This window comes from Brachycentrus maculatus, unplaced genomic scaffold (genome assembly GCF_059751285.1).
Source record: "Brachycentrus maculatus isolate JH-2025_06_01 unplaced genomic scaffold, ASM5975128v1 h1tg000026l, whole genome shotgun sequence".
Taxonomy (NCBI): domain Eukaryota; kingdom Metazoa; phylum Arthropoda; class Insecta; order Trichoptera; family Brachycentridae; genus Brachycentrus; species Brachycentrus maculatus.
The window spans coordinates 2,072,501-2,100,017 of record NW_028280780.1 but is presented as its reverse complement, the minus strand read 5'-3'; the positions used below and the strand labels follow the sequence as shown (position 1 = coordinate 2,100,017).

Sequence of the window (27,517 nt, the reverse complement as noted above, 5' to 3'; positions counted from 1 at the left end):
CTTCTGAATCAATTAATGAAAGTTTTAATTATTTTTATTTTTAAATTACTATGTACGTATTTGTGAATTCACCACAGAAGCTCTAAAGCTTAGCAAAAACAAATAAGGATCCTAACCAGGACCTTGACAGGACACTGCAGACTGAGGAAGCACGTGACAAATTGGACTACGTGACTCCCCAGTTTGCAGATTTCGTATGGAGGATAACGAAACGCCAATCCACATTCTCTATAATAGTGACGCACTCGCTCGCAAACGAAGTCACATCCTTGGAGGACCTCTACTGGACTCCGAGAAGGTAAAGCTCCTACCACCAAGATAGGTCGTGAGTTACATGACACACGTAGGTCTTGGGGTAAGCTGTGATACAGAGGGAGGTAACAATAGACCTAATATGGTCGCAGTGACATAAGGGATGCAAGATCCCTTGACCTCAAAAAAAATGTACACATTTGGAAACAAAATATGACACCGTATTGAGTAAATGTGTTAATTTGAAATAACCTTTACTCATGATTTAATAACAGTAAAACAAATCATCGTCACGTTTTTGGGTCCTTATTTAAGTATTATTTATTTTAAACTATCATTAACAACTTAAGTACGCTGGTTTGAAAAAAAAGTCGCATATTTTGATGACTTTCATCGGATGTTAAGTAACGTTAAGTGCGATTGTCCACTTAGAGGATTAGTTCCACTTAGTCACGGCAGATTACACGCTTTTGTCCTTGACTTTTGCAGGTATACAAAGAATTGCGTCACCTTTTGATTGAATTTAACGATCAAATATTTGGCGAAGACTTTCCATGCAATGAATGCCCTTTTTCATTGACCTATATGTACTTTTATAGGTTCAATTTGTATAACGTACATGATATCAAATTTTCATGTCATTTATTATCTTCAGATTTATAATCATATTCATTTTTTTACACGTGTGTAAAGTGATCACTTAACCAGGCTTAGATACGTGGTAAGCCCTGTTAATACCCAGACATTCATATTCTTCTTCATCTATGAGATGTAACTCCTAAGTGGAGACACCCAATTTTGTGAACAAGTATTTGGACACAGTAAATTTGTTGTGAATTCTTCATATTTGCTTGCCATGTACATACTTTATGAATTACATAACTAACTAACTAATGACTAACCATGACATCGCTTTCCAGAGGGGTAGGCAAAGAGAGTAGAACGCCATACCAATATGACATTGCAAACAATCTTCGCGTCTTACACATTCACGCATCTCCTCATACGTACCCGCCGATTATTCTTTCTCCTAACCTGACCATTTTGAATTACCAAACACATCATTCAAATAAATTAAATACTCTAGGAATTAGTTTGTGATTATTATTTTTAAATGGAACAAGCTAAATAAATACTTCACCACTTTCTCTGGTGAACAAAATTGGTGGCGCTACAAACAACCATACTTCCAAACATGTCACAAAATGTACCCACATGCGGAAGGTTCCGAGATCATTGCACATATCCAGGTTTCAAGAATTAATGCAATATAGATGTTCAATAATGGGCAGAATTGTGAACGTTACACAAGTGTACAAAGCGATCGCTTAAGCCAGCCAAATGCCAGGTCATAAGCCCCGGGATGCCCAAACTTCCGTCTTTTTTCATATAAAGAGGAACGATAGATGTTCCATATGAAATAGCGAGTGTTTTTGCCTAGAATTTTGACTTATGAATTACATGAAATTGTAGTAACTTTAAACATAAAGAGTAAATCCACTCACAAGTAGGCATAGGCTATGAAACTTATAAAGTTGAAGCCTGAGTAGGGACATGATAAACGGTGTTGCATAAGTTGTAGCTAGATTTCACTGTCACTTGGACGTTAGGTAATTCAAAAAAAATCATATAAAATTAAGACATCTATAGATAAATAAAAACATCCTTACAAGGTAGCTATCGTGTAATTAACGCTTTTCCTCGTTCAATTCGCTTTCAAAAACTTTTTATTATATTTTTAATCATATAAATATTATATTTCCAAAACTTAAGAAAGTGTACAAATTTTGAAATATTTTAAAGTCAGTTATTGGAGTAAAATATCTTTCACTTTCATACATTTCCCGAGGCACGCTCTTCAGATATTTTATTTAAAAATATATCATTAAAACCACCTTTGTCACGAAGCATTACAGATTTTATCTATGAACGGTTTCCATTTCGTGAATGCAAATATCAGCATGAATCGTTATGAGCTGCAAATAGCATCAATTAAGTATAACGTGGTATGAAAAAAATATTGATGGACAGTTGTGTTACTTGCACACTTTTCCTATGCTTTTTTGTTGTTGTTTTTTTTAAAGGAATCCTCCGCAAATCCTCTACTTTTAGGGGCTTGTCTGCAGGTAGGATAGTAAGGATAGCGAAGGTAAATGTGAAAAACACATCACAAACACTCAGACCAAATAAAAATATACATTTCTTGAATTCATTTTGCAATTGGCGGAAATCGAACCCGCGACGCTAGTTTCGCAGTCAAGCGTCTTTCTACCCAACTTCACTACACGGTGCCACTGTTAATAAAATATAAGCGCTCTTTAAAACTTATAAAATGAAATATAAATAATTATTAGGTACATATTTTTGTCCACAACATTTTGAGTGCGTCCAAATCATTGTTCACATATCTGGGTTCCTCCAATCAGGAGATATTTATATATTTACATCTATAAATAGATGGAAAAGAATATGGAAGTCCGGGCATTTACAGGTTTTTAAATAAGGGTCTCTGCTAAAATAAAAAGCTTACTTAACTTAACAATAAATAAACTGCCGAGAACTCACGTATGATCGAACGTGTCAGTTATATGATAGTAAAAGCTTTATAATAATATGTACATTATAAAACAGAGTACGATAGAGAAAAAACAAGATGGCTACGTTACGTCAGTTTTGAGATTTAGCCTGTGGTTTTGTGAAAGACTAAATAAACTTAAAGTGGTGTTTCATTATTATTTCATCATATTATTTTTTGACATCTCATCAAAGATGAAGGAGAATATGGAAGTCTGGGCATTTACGGGGCCGACGACCGTCATAGCCCCGTAAATGCCTGAACTTCCATATTCTTCTTCATCTTTGATGAGATGTCAAAAATTAATATGAAAATAACTCCTGTAATTGGAGATAATCCAGATTTTGTGAACAAGTATTTGGACACACTCAAAATGTTATTATTTCATCAGTCATAAACTAATAATTAACGAAGTCATAGCAGGTGAGTAAATATAATCATGTCTTTAGTGTAAATTAGCGCTTTTAGCTTAAAAAATATAGAAGTTTGGTTGTCATTCATGGGTGGAATGGTGAATGTTACACGTGGATAAAATTATCACTTTAACCAGCTTTTGATAGGTCGTAAGCCATGTTAATACCTATACTACCATATGTTTTTTCGTCCATATAGAGATGTTGATTGTATGGTAGTTACAAAACAATGATTAAATATATAAGAAGTTTGCACATACTTTTGTCTCTCTCATTCAGCAATTGAATGATTTTAATAATAACTCATTACAAAAGCATGTATAATTTTTTACTGTGTTAATCGTTTGAAGGAGTATAATTTTAAAATGAATTCATAAACTTGATTGAATATTTAGCTCAACTGCCGAAATTAGTGCAAACAGCTTGTAGAACGAAAGTAACAAATGATATTATTAGTACAGAACACGACTTCGCTTAAAGAAATAGGGGTAATTTAATGAGAAGAAAAAACATACATGATTTATGATCTAGAAAATTCACTGCAAGATGAATTCGAAAATTTTCAATAATCGTGCCTCGTTTTAAACAGAAAAAAATCCAACATTTAAGATTGCTAGCTATCAAAAAAAATAATACCTTAATATATGTTCGCCTCCATAGTGTACTGGTTAGCACATTTGGCTACTGTGCTGGAGGTTCTGGTTTGATTCCCAGCGAGATTAAAATAAAAATAAGTGTTTGTAAATAAAACCCTTAGATGGTGCTAAAAACCAGCATGTAAAAGGTGTCGATTGAGGCATAAATACTTCCGAAATTCGAGTAGTGTGGTTGTCAATCTTGGATAAAATGGGGAATGTTAAGCGTGTAAAAAGTGATCACTTATACCAGCCTATGAAAGATCGTAATACCTGTAAATATTCTTTATTCTTTTATTATTTTTTTTCTTTTTCATATTTATAAGGAAATTATTTTAATTAACTCCTAAATTCTAAACCCTGATTCGTGAACAAGGATTTAGATAGAGTCTAAATATTGAGACAAATGTAAAAGTTCGTTTGTTCGATAGTAACCGATTGCTTTGAAATTTTGACACAACCTTGCGTTTGAATACGCTCGTGTTTTTAACTTAACAGCACTTTTGAAAATGAATATTTTTATTATTATTTTGTTTGACAAAACAACATGTGTTGAAATGTAACAAATGTATCGTTTATTGGAGATAAATGAATAATAATTCACATGAACTTAACACAAGAAATTAATCGAAATTGGAAAGGGTATGGTAGTCTCAATATTGAAATTTCGTAATAATATATATATATATATATATATATATATATATATATATATATATATATATATATATAATCTATATACAAAAAAAAATTATGTTCATTTGTTCAAAACCTTAATCAAATTAACTTAACTGAGTCACAGCTAGTAAAAAAATTAAGGTTAAAATACCTTTTTGGATACGTTTGTTTAAGTCAAAGTCAAAAATACCGGATAAAATATCATCAACCATCATCATCAAACCCTTATCCGCACCCCAATGGTGCATAGGGCACTGCATGTAAACGCAGTGTTATCTTGATCGTTAACACATGAAGGAAAGGTGATCAGCCATCCGCTTCAGGTACCAGTCCAGGGTGATATTGAATAAGTATTAGAGTGAAAAAATCACTTATTTTTATTTGACCCCCCCCCCTGGGAATCGAACCCGGGACCTCCAGAATGATAGTCGAGCGTGCTGAACATTACACTATGGAGGCGGACAAAACATAATGAGATAAAATAGGATAAAATATAATAAGTAATATTCCATATTTCTCATAATACAAGTAAGTTTGGACAAATCGCTGCGTTCGTGTTTGAACGAACGCCATATCAAACCATTTGAGGTAATTTTTTTGAATGCCAGGCATCTTTGATGAAGATTTTCACTGATGAGACTTGGCTTGACTAAGAACGCCATAAAGATATTTCCACACGAACTACTTTAACACCATCTGCGTGATAAATTCAGAATCAGAGAATGCACAATACTACTTATGGTTTCATTATGATTTCCAACACGCTACCACCTGCCCGTAATTATGGAGCCTTTCACAGCCTTAGATCAAAAAGTGTCATAACCTAATTAAAGTAGAAATATGTAGGTAGAAAATCAAGATTTTTTTAAAAGAATTTGAATATTACAATATAACAGTGAAATTGCTGAAAAACAAGTTGACACCAGCAAATTAAGGAAATTGAAAAATATATTAAAAATAAGCAGAATCTAATAAAATACATACTAATATTCTCAGTCCATATACACAACTAATAGCAGTGTGGATGTTCAAAAATGGGCAGAATGGTGAACGTGATACAAATGTATATAGTGATCGCTTTAGCCAGCCAAAGTTTGCAGAACTCCATTGTTGTTTTTTAACTCATAAACGAAAAGAAAAACTGAACTTAAAAGATGAATATTTATATAGTAAAACTATTACTTTGTATTGTAAACTTTGTTTTAACCACTATTATCGTTACATTATTACTATCGTCAATTGGAAAAAGGAGCAGAGGAAGACCGATGAAAACTTGGCACGATCAGGTATACCAAATAATTGAAAGCGGTCAGGTTAGGAGTCGATACAATCGGCGGGTATGTATGAGGAGATGCATGAACGTGGAAGTGGCAAAGAATGTTTGCAAAGACAGAGTGGTGTGGCCTTCTATTCTCTTTGCCTACCCCTGCGGGGATGCAGCGTGAGGGTTAGTTAATTACTCAGTTATTATTATCGTTGGTATTTTTTATAACCGTTTTTTGATATGCACAATTTCATCATCAGGTATGGATATGTACATCCGATGGGGAAAGGAAATTAATAATTTGATCAAATTTTGTTTATTCTACAATACATGTAGTTGGATTTTATATGATTATTTTGAATCACTACGATTAACATTTTTTATTAGGGTTAACAAAATGCTTTTGTAAAAAAGCATTTTATTAACCCTTAAAACATTAAAAGATAAATATTAAACAAGCCAATTATAATTAACCAGAGAAACATAAAAATTAGTACAAAATATTTATTGTAGATCGAGAAAATGTATGTATGTAATAGGGTGTCTGTGTGTGAGTGTGTAATGTTGATTCCAGTAGGAACATACATACAATGCAAATAAAAGCATAGTTTTTAAAGATCCTGAGAGGATAATATGCTTACCATTCGACTTTTCAACACAGATTTTCCGCAATTGAAAATGTCAACTTGGCTTAAACATGAGTTTTACTCACTAGCCATATGAAACATAGGTGAATTAGTGCAAAGAACAGGTACTCTGAATAATGATTGTGACGTGTGACGGGTACGGTAACCAAGTACATTATACATTACTAATATGTGCCTCTAGTTATTTTTCAGTAATATCCTTTTTTTTTGCTAAAAAAATGTTTGTTCAAAAATTTTATTTGTTGCATTTTCTACTCGGTTGCTTTTATTATTATCGCTTTTGACATGCGTTTGTAATTTAGACTTCCTCGGCATAAAACAGAGTTTCTCATATCAAACAATGGGTTTTACAACGAGCGTATTTTTCGATCGGTTACAGCTTCGTATCCGCCTATAAAATAATCGTTAAGAAGCGAATTAATCTCTCCGTTTTAGTGTACGAAGACGAACGTTATATCTTGAACTAACCCTTCAGTTCCCAATGACACCATCAATTTGTATGTTTTTTTTTATTTGACAGTAACCCAGTGATGTTTCTGTCAGTATCAAGACTTATTTTTATTTACTAACAAAATTATAATAATCATTCATATTTTATAATAAAAACCAACAATCATAGTAATTGTGTTTGGCTTTATCATTTTAGACAGTATGACCAAAATTCTAGAATTATATTCAGAAAGAATGATGGACACTTGGGTGGAGAGTTGAATTCCTGCCTGTATTAAGTTGTTAAGGAATTTCGTCTTCTCTGTTATAAGAGTACACTGGAATAAAGTTTAGTTCGCATCCCCTATGTCTTGTACACATTCGCAATATAGTTATGTAACGCACTTTGTCTTGTAGAAATGCACAAGCTTAAAGCAGTGAGCAGACCTTAGGCAGCATAATAGTCTCTTTACTTAAACAATAACAAAAAAACAACAAATTTAATGTTAAAAATTAAAAACAGAGTACTTTTAACTTAACAACAATGCAGTAAATCGGTAGCGTTTTTCTTAGACTCTTAATATATTTGACAAAATGACATTTTATTGTTTTTATAAATATATTTATTTTTTTTAAATCCCACCTTGGCGTTTACATAGGTTTATAATATATGTTTATAAAGAATATAAATAAATACTATTGGAGTCTAAAAATGGAGAAATATGTAGGTAGAAAAATCAAGATTTTTAAAAAGATTTTAAAATGTAACAGTGAATTTGGTGAAAGACAAGTTGACAGCAATAAATTAAGGAATTAAAAAAATATATATACTAAAAATAAGAAGAATCTAATTAAATATATTTGTTCTCAGTCCATATAAACAACCAAAAGTAGTATGGATGTTCAATACTGGGCAGAATGGTGAACGTTATGCAAATAAATATAGTGTTCCCTTTACCCAGCCAAAGGGTAAATCGTAAGTCCTGAGATGCTCAGACTATCTCCTTTCGTTAAAAATTAATGGAATCTTCGTCTCGTCGAAAGACACTTATAAAATTTTGTAATACAAATAACTCTAGTTGAATGAACTTTTCTTTGTAAATATTAATTTCAATCTATGTTTGTAATAGTAAGCGTATTTAGCTACCGTGCTGGAGGTCCCGGGTTCGATTCCCAGGGAGGGGTTAAAAAAATAGTGATATTACTTTATAATATTTATTTCATATTACCCTGGACTGGTCCCTGAAGCGCAAGAGTGACTACCTTGCCTTCATGTAAGTAACGATCAAGATAACACCGCATGAAAACGATGCAGTGCCCAATGCACAATTGGCAGCGAATAATGGCTAGAAGAAGAATTTTAACTGAGCGATACAAAATAAATTTTCGTAATATATTTTTGAACAAACTAAAAAAAATCCATTCGTAGTTGTCATATGGAGTTGACGTATTCGCTACGCAACGCACAATAAAAACAACATTTAGAAGTTTTGAAATCATATTTTTTAAATCATATTTTCATATGGTGTATGGAGTGCGTGGAAGTTTTAAAGTAAGGGAAGAAAAATTAATTATGAGTATTTCAATGTTTTAGAATTTGGTACATAAACCCTGACAATGACAAGGTTCTTGTCGAAACAGGTTGGATAAAGTGTACCAATAAAAAAGTGGTTAAAACAAAGTTGTTTATTTTTTTTTAATTTATAAAAAGTTTATAAAATGTGCCACAAAGTATCTGCGAAAAACATTCAAGAAATAAAAAAAAAGCTTACTATTGGGGGTTGACGGGTTAGAAAGATTCTACTTGCATTTAATTACATATACTCAATGAAGTGTTCACCAAAGACAATGGCGAAATTTATATTTTCTTGGGAGAGTGATTCTTGAGTGTCAATGTTTTCAAACAACTGAGAGACTGATAAAAACTGTTGAACAAATAACTCTTGTAATTATAATTCTTTCATCTAATCAAAGGAATGACTATTCGTTGATTTATTACAGTCGGTAAATGTACTAAGTATCTAAGCAGGCATTATTTTCACTTAATTAAGCTATGTATAGATCTGCCAGCGAGAAATGAGTGCTGAATCATTTATTTTCATTTATTTAAAATAATAAACTTTATTTATTTGTCTGTAAGATTTAAATTTATACATATTTAAAACAACATTTATACATTTAAATGTCATTTCTCAGCCTGCGTAGTGTAGTAGTAGGAACGTTTGGATACCGTGCTGGAGGTCCCGAGTTCAATTCCAACTCCGGACCACTTACAAGTATTAGACATGTTGGATCTTGTCAAGATTAAAAATGGTTGTATATAAATTAACCAAAAAAGATTATTTTTATAAGGATTTTCTGGCGAATATGTTAGATTAAATTACTGTGCAAAATATATTATCTTCTTAAAAAACAATAACTATATAGTTTTTTATTATTTTTTTTATTTGACCAGTGACCGAGTTTCGTTGTTACTGACATCATCAGACTGGATAGACAAAATTATATATGTTATATACACAACAAGTTAGGGGTTGAAAACCAAGGTTTAGTTAATTGTTCTGACGAAATGAATTTAAATTTACTGAATTTAAGTAGTTTATTAAAATAATAATTACATATAAGTCATAGTTTTAAGTAGGGTATTATTGTAGAAATATAATTTTGCTTATAAATTTAAATAACATATAGGTTCCCTTCATGTTATAAAACATAACAATAAAAACAAAAAATAAGTATCTTATGCACCATTAGCTATGAGCAAGTGAAAGTAAAAGTATTTATTTTCATATTCATTTTCTTTAGACTACACCATAGCCGTCGCTGGTAATATTATATTATAAAGATATTCGAATCATCTTTAACTTGTTCATGGATGTATGAACTTTCAGAATGATTGTTTATTTTGAGTTTCAAATGAATTCAATTAATTTTTCTCTTGTTTGACGTCTAGACAATGTTGACATATCGTTTTGTTTCAGATAAATCTCTTTAATTAATTATGCTAGCGATAATTTTATGATCGCAAGGAAGTTTAACTATTCAGGATGAAAACAGCGAACTTCGAGAAAATAATCACCTGAGTGGGTGTTATTATTCTTGATTGAAATTTTATTTGGTAAATACCACTATTTCTTAAAATTTATTGTGACACCTGTTTCGATGCATTCCGTATTTTTTTAAACACCGTATGTGAAGCTAAGTCTTAATTTTAGAGTTGTGTCTTTGTGGTGTTATTTTGATTAATTTATGATAAAACTTTCAGAAATATGCTTCATAATATTATTTTTCAATACCATGAGAAATTTTACAAAACGAAACGCTCAAATCTTTATTCGTAGTTATTTAAAATGACATCTCAAAACACATAAAGAAGAAAATCGAAATCTGGACATTTACAGGGCTTACGACTTATCATATGCTTCTTTGGTTTTAAACTAGCCTTTGACAGATTGTAACCTCTGTAAATATTGGGTTTGCAAAGAGATATTAAATCATTTAGCTAGGGCACTAAAAGATGCACACCCGTACTCGTACCCCTCTTACGTTATTGGTAATATGTTCGAGCTCATCGTAAGTTAATGTCTAAAAACCTATTTACAATAACAGTAGATCCAGAATGAAGATATATTTTTATACCCTTATTTTTAGAAAGATTTTTTTATTTTAAAACAAATATTTTTTTAATTTTATTTACTTGTCCCGTAGCATAGTGAATTTAACGCTTGACTGTGAAACTGGCGTCACGGGTTCGATTCTCCTCAAATTTAAAATCTATTGAAGAGAATTTTTTTTTAATTTGTCATTGTGTAGTTTTCATATCTACTGTCTACATTCCATATGATTTATTCCCTAGCCAACTTGCAAATAAATGTCTAAAATAGTAACTTTAAGATTGTGTCCTGAATTTCGAAAAATAAAGATATATAGTTAAAAAACTTTTTTTTTAATCAACGTGATAATGATAATGAAACACAAAGTTGCTCTATTTTTTACCTTGATTATTAAATTTACCTTTTTTATACGTATTGTTTTTTTAAGATAAAGAACATTAATTTATACAATAAAAATTATGTTAAAGTTTATATCTTACCAACTTTCAGGAATCGTTGCCGTTCCGTATTTCAGCACGACACAAAACAAAAGTTTCAGTTTCAGCGAGTCGACGAAACGTAACAAAAAGCTCGCGAATCCTTTAGCACATTTCAACCGGCGAACAAACTCGAATCGATGTCGTACGTCAAACCGCTAATCAGACAAACTAGATGCAAGATGAAAATTGATAGCTACAATAGCAGCTTTCGGCCGAGAGTCGGACGAAGGTGGCGTGAGGCGTTTGGCGGCATCCACTAGCGGTAGATGACTGAAGAGGCAATGCCGGATCGTACGCAGATGAGCGGGCCTAGTGTGGGAAAGGAGGTACTCTACCTGGAGCATAGACTGCACGGAAACAAGTACACGGTAACCATTAACAAAAATACTATCACTTTTGCGGCGAATCTCATTTTCGTTTTCTACAAGAGATCTTTAGAAAATGAAAACCGTGTACCTCCTATAATTGAAAAGAAAAATTATGTACTTATATTTATTTATAACATAAGTATATATATTTATATTAGAAGTTGAACAATGAGTTACAACTACTCTCATCTCTTAATTGATTAATTGGCTCATCAATTGATTTGTGATATTATTTTTTGACATCTCATCAAAGATGAAGAATAATATGGAAGTCTGGGCATTTGCGGGGCTGACGACCCTTATATTCTTCTTCGTCTTTGATGAGATGTCAAAAAATAATATGAAAATAACTCCTGTAATTGGAGATATTCCAGATTTTGTGGACAAGTATTTGGACACACTCAAAAAGTTTTAAATTTATTTGCCGTTCGGCAGTTACTTTGTGGTAATATCTATCTATTTCCTATCACTGTTTCTTTATACTTTAATTGTTAAATTCACCACGATTTTAAAATTTTGACTTAGCTTTACAAATGATTTTTGAAAATTATGCAGAATGCATCAAATAACGTGCCACAGTGGATTTTAGGAAATATGGTATTTACCAGGAATGTAAGACTTAAATTTAGGTTTGCATAAGTAATTTACAATATGATAATGATAAAACCTTCCCCCATTGGCCACTCTCCGAGCAATATAATATTTAAATAAAATAAAAAATATATGTATTAGAAACAGCTACTACCTCTTATGAACAAAATGATCCTTCATCGTCTGTAAAATTTAGACTAAGCTTCACATATGGTACATTGTTTAAAAATGACGCGAAATGCATCGAAACACGTATCACAACAGGTTTTAGTTGTATTTACCAATTAAACTTAAAATTTAAAATAGATATTTTCACAGAGTGACTGCCAAATCAATAATTGATCATTTAGACCACTTAAACTAAAATAAATACAATAAAAATTAAAATAAAAAATACATTTCAAATCTATTATTTATATTTGAAGCACTAAATTGGTGGTTTTCCATTTTAAAATTAATAAAACACTCTCCTTACAATCCATTGTTTACTTTGTGTAATACCATTTGTTTAAAACACTTATTTATGACTACCGGTTTCGGAAAATCATTCCATCATCCGGTCATACAAATTAAAATAAAATTATTACATTAAAATTATTAAAATGAATATAAAATTATTACGATTTGACAAATTTGAAAATAGTTCCATTGTAAATCATTTGTCGCCTTTCATCCATTTTTTTCTCTTCTTTCAAAATTGTTTATTTTTATACATGAGTTTCATCAATTCTTTTCTTACGTCATCCGTACGTCACAAAGTGTATTTTGAGTCACCGTGCTCCTATTCTATAAAGGTATCTGTGTATTCCTAAAGGTCCTCTCTCTCTTTCGTTCTACCTCTCCAGTCTCCGCGATAACCTTTCAAAATATAATATCCGCAAAATAAATCGGTGTCATCCTTATAATTTACCGACCTCACTTAACGAAATGATGAATGTAGCATAATTGGTACTAATGATTAAATAATTCAGCTACATATTTATAATTGTTGCAACACACGTGAAAGTATTGTTTAACCATTAAACTTTGATATCCGCTGATTGGGTCGACATTTTGCCAATTACTACTAACGCATTGACTACCAAATTAGAAAAAAAAAACTGATGCTAGCAGCCACAAATTTTTACTATTGGTTTATTTAGAAAAAAATGCCAGGTTTAACAATTTTTGAATAAAAATATAGCACGTTGACTGCCACGGCAACTTTCAGAATTAAATAATTCATCTAAAAAGCCAATTCTTTAAAATATTATTTTTGAATTAAAATGTAACTTCGTTTAAAAATCAATATAAATATTTTATTAAAACTAAATTAATGTCAACCGGTTTCGAAGCAAACCGCTTTTTTTCAAGACTGATTAATACTAAAAAAATTCTTTTTAGTATTTTTTTCATATATGAAACGGCTATACTACCAACCTCCGTCGATTTTTTGCACTTTTTTTAAAATTGTTACCGTGTGTTGCTCTTTTTTGAAAATGGGACATTTTGACATCCCGAAACTTTACTTGGGGACAACGGAACTGGCTATCTAAAAACGGGAAGTATGGTCACTTTAGTCATGGGTCGCGCTGTGTTTGGTCAAGAGGTCGCATGAGTTAAATATAACTCACATGGCGTTCAACGTGTCGAGTACGTATATCAAACTTTCCGAAAGTAGAAGAATCAGATCGGTTTTAAATCGATTGAGAGAAATAATTGTATTTCAAACTCCTATAGTCCAATTTGACATTTTACCGGGATATATCGAAAGGTCATTAAGATTTGAGAACCATAGAATATGTCAAACGCAGTATTTATTCGATGCGAGACTTAAAATCTCTTTTATGGTTTATTTTATTTTGTAATCCGATGTCAAACATTAAATAAGCTTTTTTATTATTTATTCTTTATACACCCATTTAAAGAATTTAAACGTTTCAAACGTTTAATAAATTTTAAAAAATAAAGAGTTATTTAATTTCCTATAAACATGGCACGATCAGGTATGCCAAATACTTGAAAGTGGTCAGGTTAGGAGTCGCAACAATCGGCGGGTATGTATGAGGAGATGCATGAACGTGGAAGAGGCGAAGAATGTTTGCAAGGACAGAGTGGTGTGGCGCTCTATTCTCTCTGCCTACCCCTGCGGGGAAGCGGCGTGATGGTTAGTTAGTTTTTTTTTTAATTTCCAAATACTTGTGATGTTAATGAGTGTGTCCAAATACTTGCTCTGAAATCTGGATTTTATCCACTTGGGAGTTATTTTTACATTTTGATATGTCAACAAAGATGGAGAAGAATATGGAAGTCCTGGTATTTGTTTCATCTTCTGGTACGAATTAAAACAAATTTAATTTGTACCAGAAGATGAAAACAATTGTCGTTTTCGAAACTAGTCGTAAATAAAATAAAACTCAATTAAGTGGATTATTCAAGTGTTTAATTCCTTCATTTATGTTGAATGTCCAAAATGTATATTTTACATATTATATTTATTAATTCGTATTTTTTCAAGGAAATTAGATCCATTATTTCGAAATAAATTAAGACGTTTATTTCGAAAAACTTATTTTCTTTTGACATGCAAATTAATCACTGCACTTCCTTAATTAATGAGAAAAGGCAATAAATTGAATTAATTACGAATGTGTTAATTCACACATTGATTACTTGCTAGTTACTCCTTTCCGGTCAACGGTGTTGTAATCATCTCGATCAATTGTTTAAAATGGATCATGGTGTGCCTTTAAGGTTGAAATTGAAGGTTGTTCAATAGAGAAGAGAAGAGAAGTAGCTCAGATGCAAAAAAAATCATATGTAATTTATTGGACCTTTATGTATAAAAATGTATCAATCAAAGATCAACCCAATTATGGTAAATTATTTTGTAGATAGATTTCCGACATATTTTTTAATGATTATTTTTCAATGATTAAAATGATAAGAGTTGTAGTATGAATTATTTTACGTTTTATTATTATCATTTTTAATGAATATTGACTTTTTCACAAGCTTTATTTTTTTCCTATTGAAATACAAATTAATGAAACAAATAAATTTAAAATATACTATTACGACGCTAACGTCGCGAACTGTAATTAAGTAAGTTTGAAATTCACTAAGAATTCAATTCTATTAATATCTGACAACTCGAAAAAATAAGTAATAATTTACAATTTGTTCTATGTTTTATCAAAAATATAAAAATTAAAACCTAAAGAAAATAAAACAATATATTGTGTATAAAGTACATGATAAATAGTATAGAGTTTATTTCATTATTTTCTTTTATTTATTTAGAAATTTAACAGAACAATAACAAAAATACATTTACATTAATGAATAACACATATAACAGGTAATTGTAACATTCCAATTACAAAATTTCACAAATGTTAAACGAGTTATAGCAAATGTTAAGAAGATTAAAAGGCGGACTTAATTTAGAGCTAAAGTAAAAATAATAATAAAAAACATAAACAGTTTATGTTATATTTATATTTTTTTTTAGTGTTTATATTCATACATACCGATACAAAAAAAGAAGAAAAACAATAGAAAAACAACTAATGGGAATGCGACCCCGAAAGACCTAACCAAAAGCTCCTATTCCTTCATAGTATTTCTTTTAAATTGCTTTCACAGTAGCAGTAATTTCCATCAATTTGGGTTCTTTATTTACGTTATCCGTATACATTCAATCATAAATTAACTCCTTTTTCTAATAATATATAAGGCGAACGCAGTTGCAAAATGAATCAGAGGAAGACCGAGGAAAATTTGGGTTGTTATATTATATTTAAAATTATAGTTGAATAATTAGGTTTAGAGAGGTCAGGAGTCGGAATAATCGACGAGTATGTTTAAAGAGATGAATGAATGTAAAAGTGGAGAAAAATATTTGCAAAGACAGAATTCCTACAGTTAGTTATTAAATACCTTGTTTTTTACTTGACACATGATTACAAATCTCACTAACATATTTTTATCTGAAAATAATTACATGCTGAATTTGACACCTTTAGCTTTTTAATTGATTTTTATGGAACCTTTAATTATCCCACGTATGAAGGTTTTGATGGAAAATTTAATTTAGTAACACCTTTGGTCATAGGGCATATGGCAATAAAAATAGACCTAAGTAAATTGTAGGCATATATTACTTATGCCAAAAATTAAATCGACCTTTCAACTTTATACAAGCAATCGGTGTGCAGTAACTAAACGTACTTAAATAAATAAATATATATATATATATATATATATATATATATATATATATATTTATATATATATTTTTATATATATATATATATTTATATATATATATATATATATATATATATATATATATATATATATATATATATATATATATATATATATATATATATATATATATATATATATATATATATAAACATATATATATATATATATATATATATATATATATATATATATATATATATATATATATATATATATATATATATATATATATATATATATATATATATATATATATATATATATATATATATATATATATATATATATATATATATATATATATATATATATATATACATCGTAAAATCAATGAGTTTGACTAACGGGCTACATTATTTACTAGCTGTACCCGTTGCTGTGACTCAGTCTGGTTAAATGTTTTTAAAAAAAAGTCTATGTACTTTATTTATATTGTTTTAGTATAAAAATATTAGGCATTTTTTTTTAGTTACATCGGTAATTTTTTTATGAGTTTTTATCGATTTTTAAACTTTACGTGACTTTCTTAAAGGGGGTCACTCGCAGGGGGTCACTCGCAGTCATACAATTCAGTAAGTGGCCGGCTGCACGAGGGGGCAGACGTATATTCAGTTTTATTTTTAATATAAATTATATTTTGTTTGTTTTTAGATTATGTATACATTGAAAAACAAATTTTCATTAAATTTTTACACCGTTTTTGTTTTGAAAAATATGTTTTTCTTCGAAAAATATTATTTTTTATATGGCATTTTTTTAAATATAACTAATATATTCTGAACAAAAATTACGGCTTCCTGTGCAGCCAGTAGCCTGCTGAATTGTATCCATATAAAACTGCTTAATACCTCTTTAAGGAACCTGCCGAAAAACTGCTTAATTCGCAGTTCAATGGGCTTTATCATCTATATTTCTCTTTTTTTCTATATATATCTTAGAAAACAAAATTAATACGGACTTAATTTTTTTTCATTCCTTATGTACATTTGTTGATAACCCGTTAAAAATATTTATTATGAAGGTTATTATGCACCGTGTATTACTTTGTAAGCTGCAATCAATTACAATTTTATTTCGGAGCAGCAATGGTAATTAAACGACTATTAATAGCCATAAAATAAAATATTACATCGGACGAATTTTGAAGAAAAAAATGTCTTCTCATTCGCATGTTCTCGTTGTTTCCAATAAATCATTTCAAATATCAAAGACAGCGATTCTAGAGAAATATTTTTAATGCCTATCCAAAATATTCTTACAAAATTATATAGACGTGGGTGATATAACAGCCATATATTTTTTGATTTTTCTCACGTTTTTTTTTTTCTATAAAGATATATGAAAGCAGATGCTGTGAAGGCAATAATTAAGAAAAATTTATTTCATGTAATATAAAAAAATTCAAATTTCTTGCGATTTTGATTTAATTTCGTTGATTGATTCGGCAGTCACTTTGTAGCTACGCAAATCTGTCCATTTTTAATAAATGTCTTACTTGGTAAAAAACCGCTATTTATTTAACTAAATCATGACATGTATTTCGATGCATTCGGTAATATTTTCATGCATTGTTATCAAACACATTTGTTTGAGAATGCCATAACTAAGCGAAACATTTGTCACAATACTAATTTTTAAGTGTTTTTATAAAGTACAACTAAGTAGACTCAAAAAATCTGTATTTGATTTAAAAATTAATTCATAATTTATCTAACACCATTATAATTCTCATCATAATGGTGTTTGATAACAATGTGTTTGCATCGATACACGTATGTAGTATATTAGATTTTATGAAATAGAGGTATTAATGAAATGAAAACTAATGGAATTACCAAAATTTGAAAAAATGGGGGTTTTGTTGTTGCAAAAGCCATGTTTTATTATATTTTATATTAATCTGTCTTGAAAAATTATAGATAGCTTGCGTATTTTTAAGTCCAAAACTTGTGATATAGCATATTTTTACAATGATTACAATACATTGTTTATATTTATAATACTTTCTGGGTGCTTACTATACTGGGAATGAAATGAGGTGAAGAAATTATAGGTACATCATGTATTCACGAATGTGAAAAATAATGGGCATGCCTTGCTGGTAAACCCTAGGCACGCCACTGATATATATATATATATATATATATATATATATATATATATATATATATATATATATATATATATATATATATATATATATATATATATATATATATATATATATATATATATATATATATATATATATATATATATATATATATATATATATATATATATATATATATATATATATATATATATATATATATATATATATATATATATATATATATATATATATATATATATATATATATATATATATATATATATATATATATATATATATATATATATATATATATATATATATATATATATATATATATATATATATATATATATATATATATATATATATATATATATATTTACATTTACTGATATTATCGTAAGTACTGTATATATAGTATTTTATAAACTTTTTCTTTTATGAAAAACATCTCCGGTCAATTATGTTTAATGACTATTTGATATTTTTCAAACAAATGAATCCTAGGACGCGGTTCAGCCAGATACTAAAGATTTTTCTGTACATTAAAAGCATTGTTAACTTTTTTGTATGGTAAAATAACATTCTTCTTATCATTCATCGTTCATTTATTTATTGATTTGGCGTTTAATTTGTAGAACTCCATATTAATTTATGTTTTAATTTTAAATCAAACACAGTTTTTTTGAGTCTACTAACATCATCTCTCTCTCTATGTAAACGCTTGCATGATGCGTTATTGATAAACTAATAATTATATCTACATATATAAATTATTTCTTAAAATAAAAATAAAAATTGCCATGTCAATAAATTCTTCCTTTCCCAGAAAATAAATATAAAGGTACATAACCTACATCCCCCATTACCTAATGAACAAACCAACCTTATGTCTTCACTACTGCTAAACATATTTAAATAGACTATTATTGTACATCATCTCTCTCCATGTAAACGCTTGCATGATGCGTTATTGATCAACTAATAATTATATCTTCATATATAAATTAATAAAAATAATATTACCAACAATGGTATTAAGCTTTAAAATATTAATTCTCTAAAATATTGCCATGTCAATAAATTCTTCCTTTCCCAGAAAATAAATATAAGGGTACATACCTACATCCCCCATTAGCTACAGTTGTCTCCCATAAATTATTGCTGCACGTGTTAAAACTGTCACTTAGAATTGTATGGCAACATAAGGACCGTAGTCCATTTGATCTTCACATTCGTTTGATAATGCCCTAACAAGGCGAAACAATTGTCACAATATAATTTTTATGTTTTTTTGTTAATAAAATACAACTTGGTAGACTTAAAAAATCTTTGTTTGATTTAAAATTAATACATAATTTCGTTGTTCACTTTGTGTAATATTAAAGTGGTATTACACAAAGTGAACGATGAATGATAAGGATAGTATAAGATACTTTAAAAAATCGTGAAATGAAAATACACCAATATTGTCGGGTTATATAATAAAAAGAGTCGTTTCAAATTGTTATCAAACAAGTGCCTTTAAATACTCAATCAATACTTGTCAAGAAAAAATTTTCATTGTTGTCATTCCAACATTTCATTTTTTTTGTGCGCAATATGTGTTACACGCTTACCGAGTCATTATTATATAACTCTTCTTGCATTCCTTCACCTTATCTGTTGTACTGTTTGTAAGAGATGAATGTGTGAACCATACTCGAATCACTCTAATTATGTGTGTGAATCTAATGTTAATCGTTCACTACTTGTAGCCGGGAGAGACTTCTTAAAACATAAAGAAATGTAAAAATAACATGAGTGGAGAAAATCTAGATTTGTGAACAATTATTTGGAGGTAATCAAAATGTTATTAATAAAAATAACTGTTTTTCTTCTTCTTTTTCTTCTTCTGCTTGGTGTAGGCCTTGTGGCCTGTTTTTAAGAGGGCTGAGCCACCTGTGATGTTGATTCCCAGCTGTCAATTCATCTCTTTGGTGTGCCCGGGAGTCGTCTGTCTACCTTGGGGTTGGCCGTGGAATGTATAATAAATAACTGGTAAAACTCATAAATTGAAAATCGTGTTTCCAGGTATGTAAGTGTGTAAAAATAATCCGGGGTTCAAATCTCGCATACAATCAAATAAAACGGTCTCTGCTTAATAAAAGCTTTCTCAATCCAATATAAATGGCTGTTGTGAATTCATATGAACTATAATTTTTTGACATATCATCAAAGATGAAGAAGAATATGAATGTCTGGGCATTTACGGGGCTGAAGACCGTCATAGGCTGGTTTAAGTGATCACTTTACACACGTGTAACATTCACCAATTCTACCCATTATCGACAACCACACTACTCAAATTCTTGGAAGTTCTATATATATGAACCAATTTTGAAACATTGTTCTTGAATCACTAGAACTTCACTAGAGACATCTATTGGTGAGATGAAAAGAAGCTTTTTAATGAGTAGAAACACTTTTATTAGTATGTGAGATCCGAATCCTGGATTATAATCACACACATGAGAAACGCCAGAAAATATCATTTTCATCATTTAAGCTTATAATTTGACCAGATTATTAATTTACAACATTTTGAGTGTGTCCAAATACTTGTTCACAAATCTGGATTATCTCCAATTATAGGAATTTTTAAATGAACTATTTCATGAGTCGCTCATTCGATTCATATGCCTAAACCATCTCAACACACCTTTCATAATTTTATCGATAATGTTTATCTCCTTCGCCTTGCGTTCTTTACTTTTATCACCATTCGAACATCGTCAAACATCGACAACTATCATAAATCGTTTTTTCACACATTCATCTGAGAGATCACATTTTGACTACATTTAGTCTACATACTTTCATCCTTATTTTGACAACTCCATGTTTTACTTCCAAAAAATAGGGGTTGGTACCAGGAAAACGTGATTACTTAGTTAGCAGACGATAATGGTATCAAATGGAAATATTAGTTTTTATAAAAAAAAAAACAGGACTCCATTGTGTACTGCCGGTTTAGCTTTCGCTTATAGGTTTATAATTGCTTTAACTGATTTCAGTTCAACATTCACCTTCCTTTCTAACTAAAAAAAAACTTCAGTCTTTATTCCTTTATCTACACACGATGGTGCATAGGGCACCACATCATATTAACGCAGTGTTATCTTGATCGCTAAACCATGCAGGAAAGGTGATCAGCCCTTTGCTTCAGGTACCACTCCAAAGTAATATTGAGTAAATATTAGAGTTAAAAATCAGTTATATTTATTTGACCCACCCCTGGAAATCGAACCCAGGACCTCCAGTACGGTAGCCGAGCGTGCTGACTATTACATTACGGAGTAGTATGAACTAAAAATTAATAATGATTTTTTACAAGACATTCAAGAAAATTCAAGTTAGTTCCAATATTAATAGTGCAAAAATACGAGCGTGTTAGAACGACAAAAGAAAAGTTAGATGAATGGGGGGGGGGAGTGTCACATCAAAGCAAAGTGAAAATTCTCATAGCCACCATAGAAAAGTCACTGAGATTACTTAATTATGATCTCTACCGCCTTTATTATCATTGCGAGAATTGAGATTACATTACGCGTGCAAAATAGACATAATAAGCTTGCAACACACGCCTCTAATCCATTTTTAATATCATTATTTATGGTAATTTTACGATCCTGTGTATTCATATTGTCACTTGCGACACATTCGGATCTGAGACAAGTCTAACGGCGCATATTTTATGCCCATAATTCATTTTGTGGTATAGCGACGATAAAAAATAATACATCGAAGGTGATTTTAATCAATTATGATAGATAGTTCATTACAGTAATACCTATATTATTTATTGATTCGGCATTAACTTTGTGGAATGATATGATTATTTTATTAAAATTAAACCCTTAAATATACCGATTTAATGAGTTTTATTTATATTTACGACTAGTTTCGAAAACGACAGATGTTTTCATCTTCTTGTACAAATTAAAACTGTACCAGATGATGAAAACATCTGTCGTTTTCGAAACTAGTCGTAAATATAAATAAAACTCATAAAAGTGGTATATTCAAGTGTTTAGTGTAAATAAAATACAGTAATACCTCGCTATAGCGGACCTGTATTTTTCGAACTTCAGATAAAATGGATAAAAAATCCGGTAAAATGAAAAAAAATCAAAACGTCCTGTTAATATTACACATGCTTAAGTTTCGCTGTATGTAAGTATTTTTTAGCGGCTATGATAGTAAAAAAAATATTTCTCAAAAACATCAAAAGTGCAAACAAAACTTGATTCCTTTTTTAAAACAGGATTACAGAAAGCAAGCGCGTCGATATCGAACAGCAACGTTATTTTTAACGTTGTTTCCGAAGACATTAAATATGAATTTTTTTATGTTTTGTGCTGTTTATTTATCTAAATTATTATATTAACTAACAGTATTAATATTTTCAAAATATAGTTTATTTTATTTTTATTTTTATTTATTTATTATACATATTTACATTTTTGAGTAACATAATACATTTTAAACATTTATACACATGGAAAACTTTTATTTTTAGATTCGCTGTGCCTCTCCAAAAAAGAGACTGAGCTCTTATTTTAAACGTGTTTTTATATAACTGACTTTCGGCTTTGACGGACAACACCTTCCCCATTTTATTTCGCTATATCGAGGTTTTACTGTATATCACAATAAACAACTGCCATACATACTACATTTAAAAAATTTTAAATGTGGTTATCGATGATTGGAAGAATGGTGAATGCTACACAGTGCATAAAGTGATTACTTAAACCTGAATGAATATCTCTGCTACTTAAAAAAAAACTTTACTCAACCATAGATGTTGCTGAGAACTCGCACGTTCAAGAAAGTGTCAATAAACGGATAAACAAATATATAATTTCCAAAATTTTTCTAGCGTAATTGTCAACCTGGGTAGAGTGGTGAATGTTACAAGTATACATATAATGTAACCACTTAATCCAGGCTATAACAGGTCATACATAAGCTCTGTAAATGTTTAGACTTACATTTTTCATTTTATCTACGCAATCATGCGAGAGACATTCAAGTGTTAGAAGTGAAACATTTTAGGTTCAAGAGACATATAAAAATGTATGATCTTTTGTATGAAAAGCTAAACATTCTAACCACTACACCACAAAGCCGTAAAATAATATTACATTAATTAATTTATAATTATTGTTAAAACAAAGTAATTTCTCCAAATTCTATAATTATCTTTTGTTCACCGAACAGTCGTATTTCATTCGTCAAATGTCATGACATTTGACTGATCTAAGTTGATTAAGTAGGTACTAGTTTAGAGTATTAAGGAGCATAATCCGGAATGTATAATTTGATTTGTTTATTTGTTTAATAATTTGACATTTATAACATTCAATTGTAAACACCAGTTATTTATATAATAGATCCTGATGAAGGGCTTGTTAGCCTTGATATTATTTTATTGTTTATATTTTTATTATTATTACAAGACACTAAAGTTGGTTTGGTAGGTTTATTTAAAAAAATATTGATTATGTGTTTATGAACAAATAAAATATGGGTAGAATGGTGAATGCTACATGTGTATAAAGTGACAACTTAAACCAGCCATGACAGGTCGTAAGCCCTGTATATGCCAAGACCTCCATATTCATCTCCAGTTGTGTTGCGATATCAGTTAAACTTTTAATACAATAGTTAAAATACAAGATGTTTTAATCATCTATATGTAAAATTAAAAGATTTACCATATCACTATAATTTTATCAACCAAGATGACAATATGGCGGTTGAAGATAAGTTATTAATTCATGATGCTTCGTGGGTGTCTAAATCCTTGTTCACATGTGTTGGCCAAATTACAAGTTACACAAAAATTCAAAATCATGTTTTCAGGCGTCTTCTAGTATGTACAATAATTCGTGAAGGATCATTATACTACATGCATCATAAAAAAACATAAAAAACTTTCCTCAATCGATCATTTTATATATATATATATATATATATATATATATATATATATATATATATATATATATATATATATATATATATATATATATATATATATATATATATATATATATATATATATATATATATATATATATATAAATATATATATATATATATATATATATATATATATTTATATATATATATATATATATTTATATATATATATATATATATATATATATATATATATATATATATATATATATATATATATATATATATATATATATATATATATATATATATATAAATATATATATATATATATATATATATATATATATATATATATATATATATATATATATATATATATATATATATATATATATATATATATATATATATATATATATATATATATATATATATATATATATATATATATATATATATATATATATATATATATATATATATATATATATATATATATATATATATATATATATATATATATATATATAAATATATATATATATAAATATATATATATATATAACGTGGTAATATTTTCCTTTTGAAAATTAAGTGTAAATAATATGTAAAGTGGGTGTATAATAATAAAATAAACAATGTGTTGCTTTGTAATTAAAGTTTATTCTTAATTTATCTTTATAATAATTTTTATATCTATCTATCTATCTATCTATCTGATTCTGACAGTTAATAATATTATCGGAAGTCTTTTGTTTTATTCTGAGCGACGCATGCGGCATCTGGTGGTAGAACTGTTTTATGTAGGTACTTTTTGTAAGTACTTAATAAAATGTATAGGTAGGTACCTAGTTATTTTATTACATCTCCCCCCTTGGGGTTGAAAATTCATAGTAAAATTTTCACTCGTCTTCCGGATCATCTTCTTGTAGTGAAGGGACTGGTATAAGTTTAGTGATATGATAAAGTTTTTATTTTTTTTCTTTCTTTCTTTTTTTTTCTTTTTTCTGTTCTTTTTTTCTTTCTTTTTTTTGTATTTCTTTTCTTCTTCTTGACCCTTTTAAAGTAGACACAGTTTTTTTTCAATCCATTTGTTTTTTTCTTTTGAATTCCTTCATTTTTATTCAGATCTCTTAAAGTATCTTCTAATTTAACCAAATTTACAACTTTTAATTGTTCATCTGCATTTTCATTCGAGTTTAATACTGGATTCCTGCTTAGACAATCTACTTCTAAATGCTTCTTTCCTGGAGAATATTTTATTTTATCTTTCGTAGAAGTTTTTTCTACTTTATTTTTATTTTCATTTTTCAAGCACTGTTTCTGTGTTATTTGTATGTCTTTATTTTTATTCTGATCTTTTAAATTATCTTCTAATTTAACCAAATTTACAACTTTTAATTGTTCATCTGCATTTTCATTCGAGTTTAATACTGGATTCCTGCTTAGACAATCTACTTCTAAATGCTTCTTTCCTGGAGAATATTTTATTTTATCTTTCGTAGAAGTTTTTTCTACTTTATTTTTATTTTCATTTTTCAAGCACTGTTTCTGTGTTATTTGTATGTCTTTATTTTTATTCTGATCTTTTAAATTATCTTCTAATTCAACCAAATTTACAACTTTTAATTGTTCATTTGCATTTTCCTTCGATTCTAATACTGGATTCCTGCCCACACAATCTGCTTCGAAATTCTTCTTTTCTGGAGAATATTTAATTTTATATTTTGTAGAAATTTTTTTCACATGATTTTTATTTTTAATTTTATCACTAGTTCTTAAATTTCCACGTCTTCTTTGATTATCTTCTAATCGTTTTCTTTGATCATCTTCTAATTTTTCTCTCTCACTCCGAACATATTGTAGTAATTGTTTTAATACATCTAATGTTTCATAATCCATTTCCAATTAACGAAATTGTCGTTTTATAACGTGGTAATATTTTCCTTTTGAAAATTAAGTGTAAATAATATGTAAAGTGGGTGTATAATAATAAAATAAACAATGTGTTGCTTTGTAATTAAAGTTTATTCTTAATTAATCTTTATAATAATTTTTATATCTATCTATCTATCTATCTATCTGATTCTGACAGTTAATAATATTATCGGAAGTCTTTTGTTTTATTCTGAGCGACGCATGCGGCATCTGGTGGTAGAACTGTTTTATGTAGGTACTTTTTGTAAGTACTTAATAAAATGTATAGGTAGGTACCTAGTTATTTTATTACATATATATATATATATATATATATATATATATATATATATATATATATATATATATATATATTTATATATATATATATATATATATATATATATATATATATATATATATATATATATATATATATATATATATAATATTTTGATTATATAAAATTATAAGAAGTGAAATTGAAATAATAATAATAAATATATTGTTTAAATGTCATAATACTTCAATATACATAGAAATAATACATAATATTTTACACTGACATTATGAAATATTTCTTTTTAGTTTCTAATAATATTGAAACCATCATGACTTTCATATCAAACGGAGTGAAGTTGCCATTGCCGATGGGTATACATAACATGATTTGTATCAGGAAATTCAAATAACGGTACTCAAATTGTCAAATACTTCTCCCATTCAATATAAATATGTCAATTTTGTTACGGGTTTAATAATTGTAAAGTATTTTAATACGGCAGTCGTGAAAGGCCGAGGACCAATAGGCATCCTATCGCGTCACAAACTTAAGGAGGTGATCCACTATACCATATTTACAATTCATACATGTATCAAATACAAACGATAAATAAATATTTTTAACTAAAGTTATATATAGAAAATGCCACTATACACAATAGAGGTATTTACGAAGTAAAACTTTAATTAAAAATGGACAGATTTTATCACAAAGTGACTGCCGAATCAATAAATGAAAATGAATAAATAAAGTGAGTTTATTGTTAATGCAATTAGTTGGTAGAGTATTTTTGAAAACGAATCCAAAATAAAACGAAATTATAATTAAAATATAACTTTGTTTTAAAATCATTATGACGTTAATACTGATTTTTAAACACAGTGAGGGCACATAATTGTAATTTATACTAAAAATATAAAAAATAAATGTATATTTATATACGCAATCGCTTTATATTCTATCGTTACCTGTTTAAAGAAAAAATATGAAATTTTACATGAACATATCTGGAATCCCGAATGGATAAGTGCCTTAACAGCTAGCGAT

At 28.7% G+C, this 27,517-nt stretch overlaps 1 protein-coding gene across 1 annotated transcript in view; it reads right to left on the bottom strand.

The window, feature by feature from the left end:
• Positions 1 to 11,302, bottom strand: part of thw (chitin-binding domain protein thawb) — a 124,932-nt gene extending 113,630 nt beyond the window's left edge. Inside the window, exon 1 of the mRNA XM_088270021.1 lies at positions 10,987 to 11,302. The gene's annotated coding sequence lies outside the window, so the exon portion shown is untranslated. The remainder of the gene's footprint in view (positions 1 to 10,986) is intronic.
• Between the last annotated feature and the right edge of the window lie 16,215 nt (positions 11,303 to 27,517).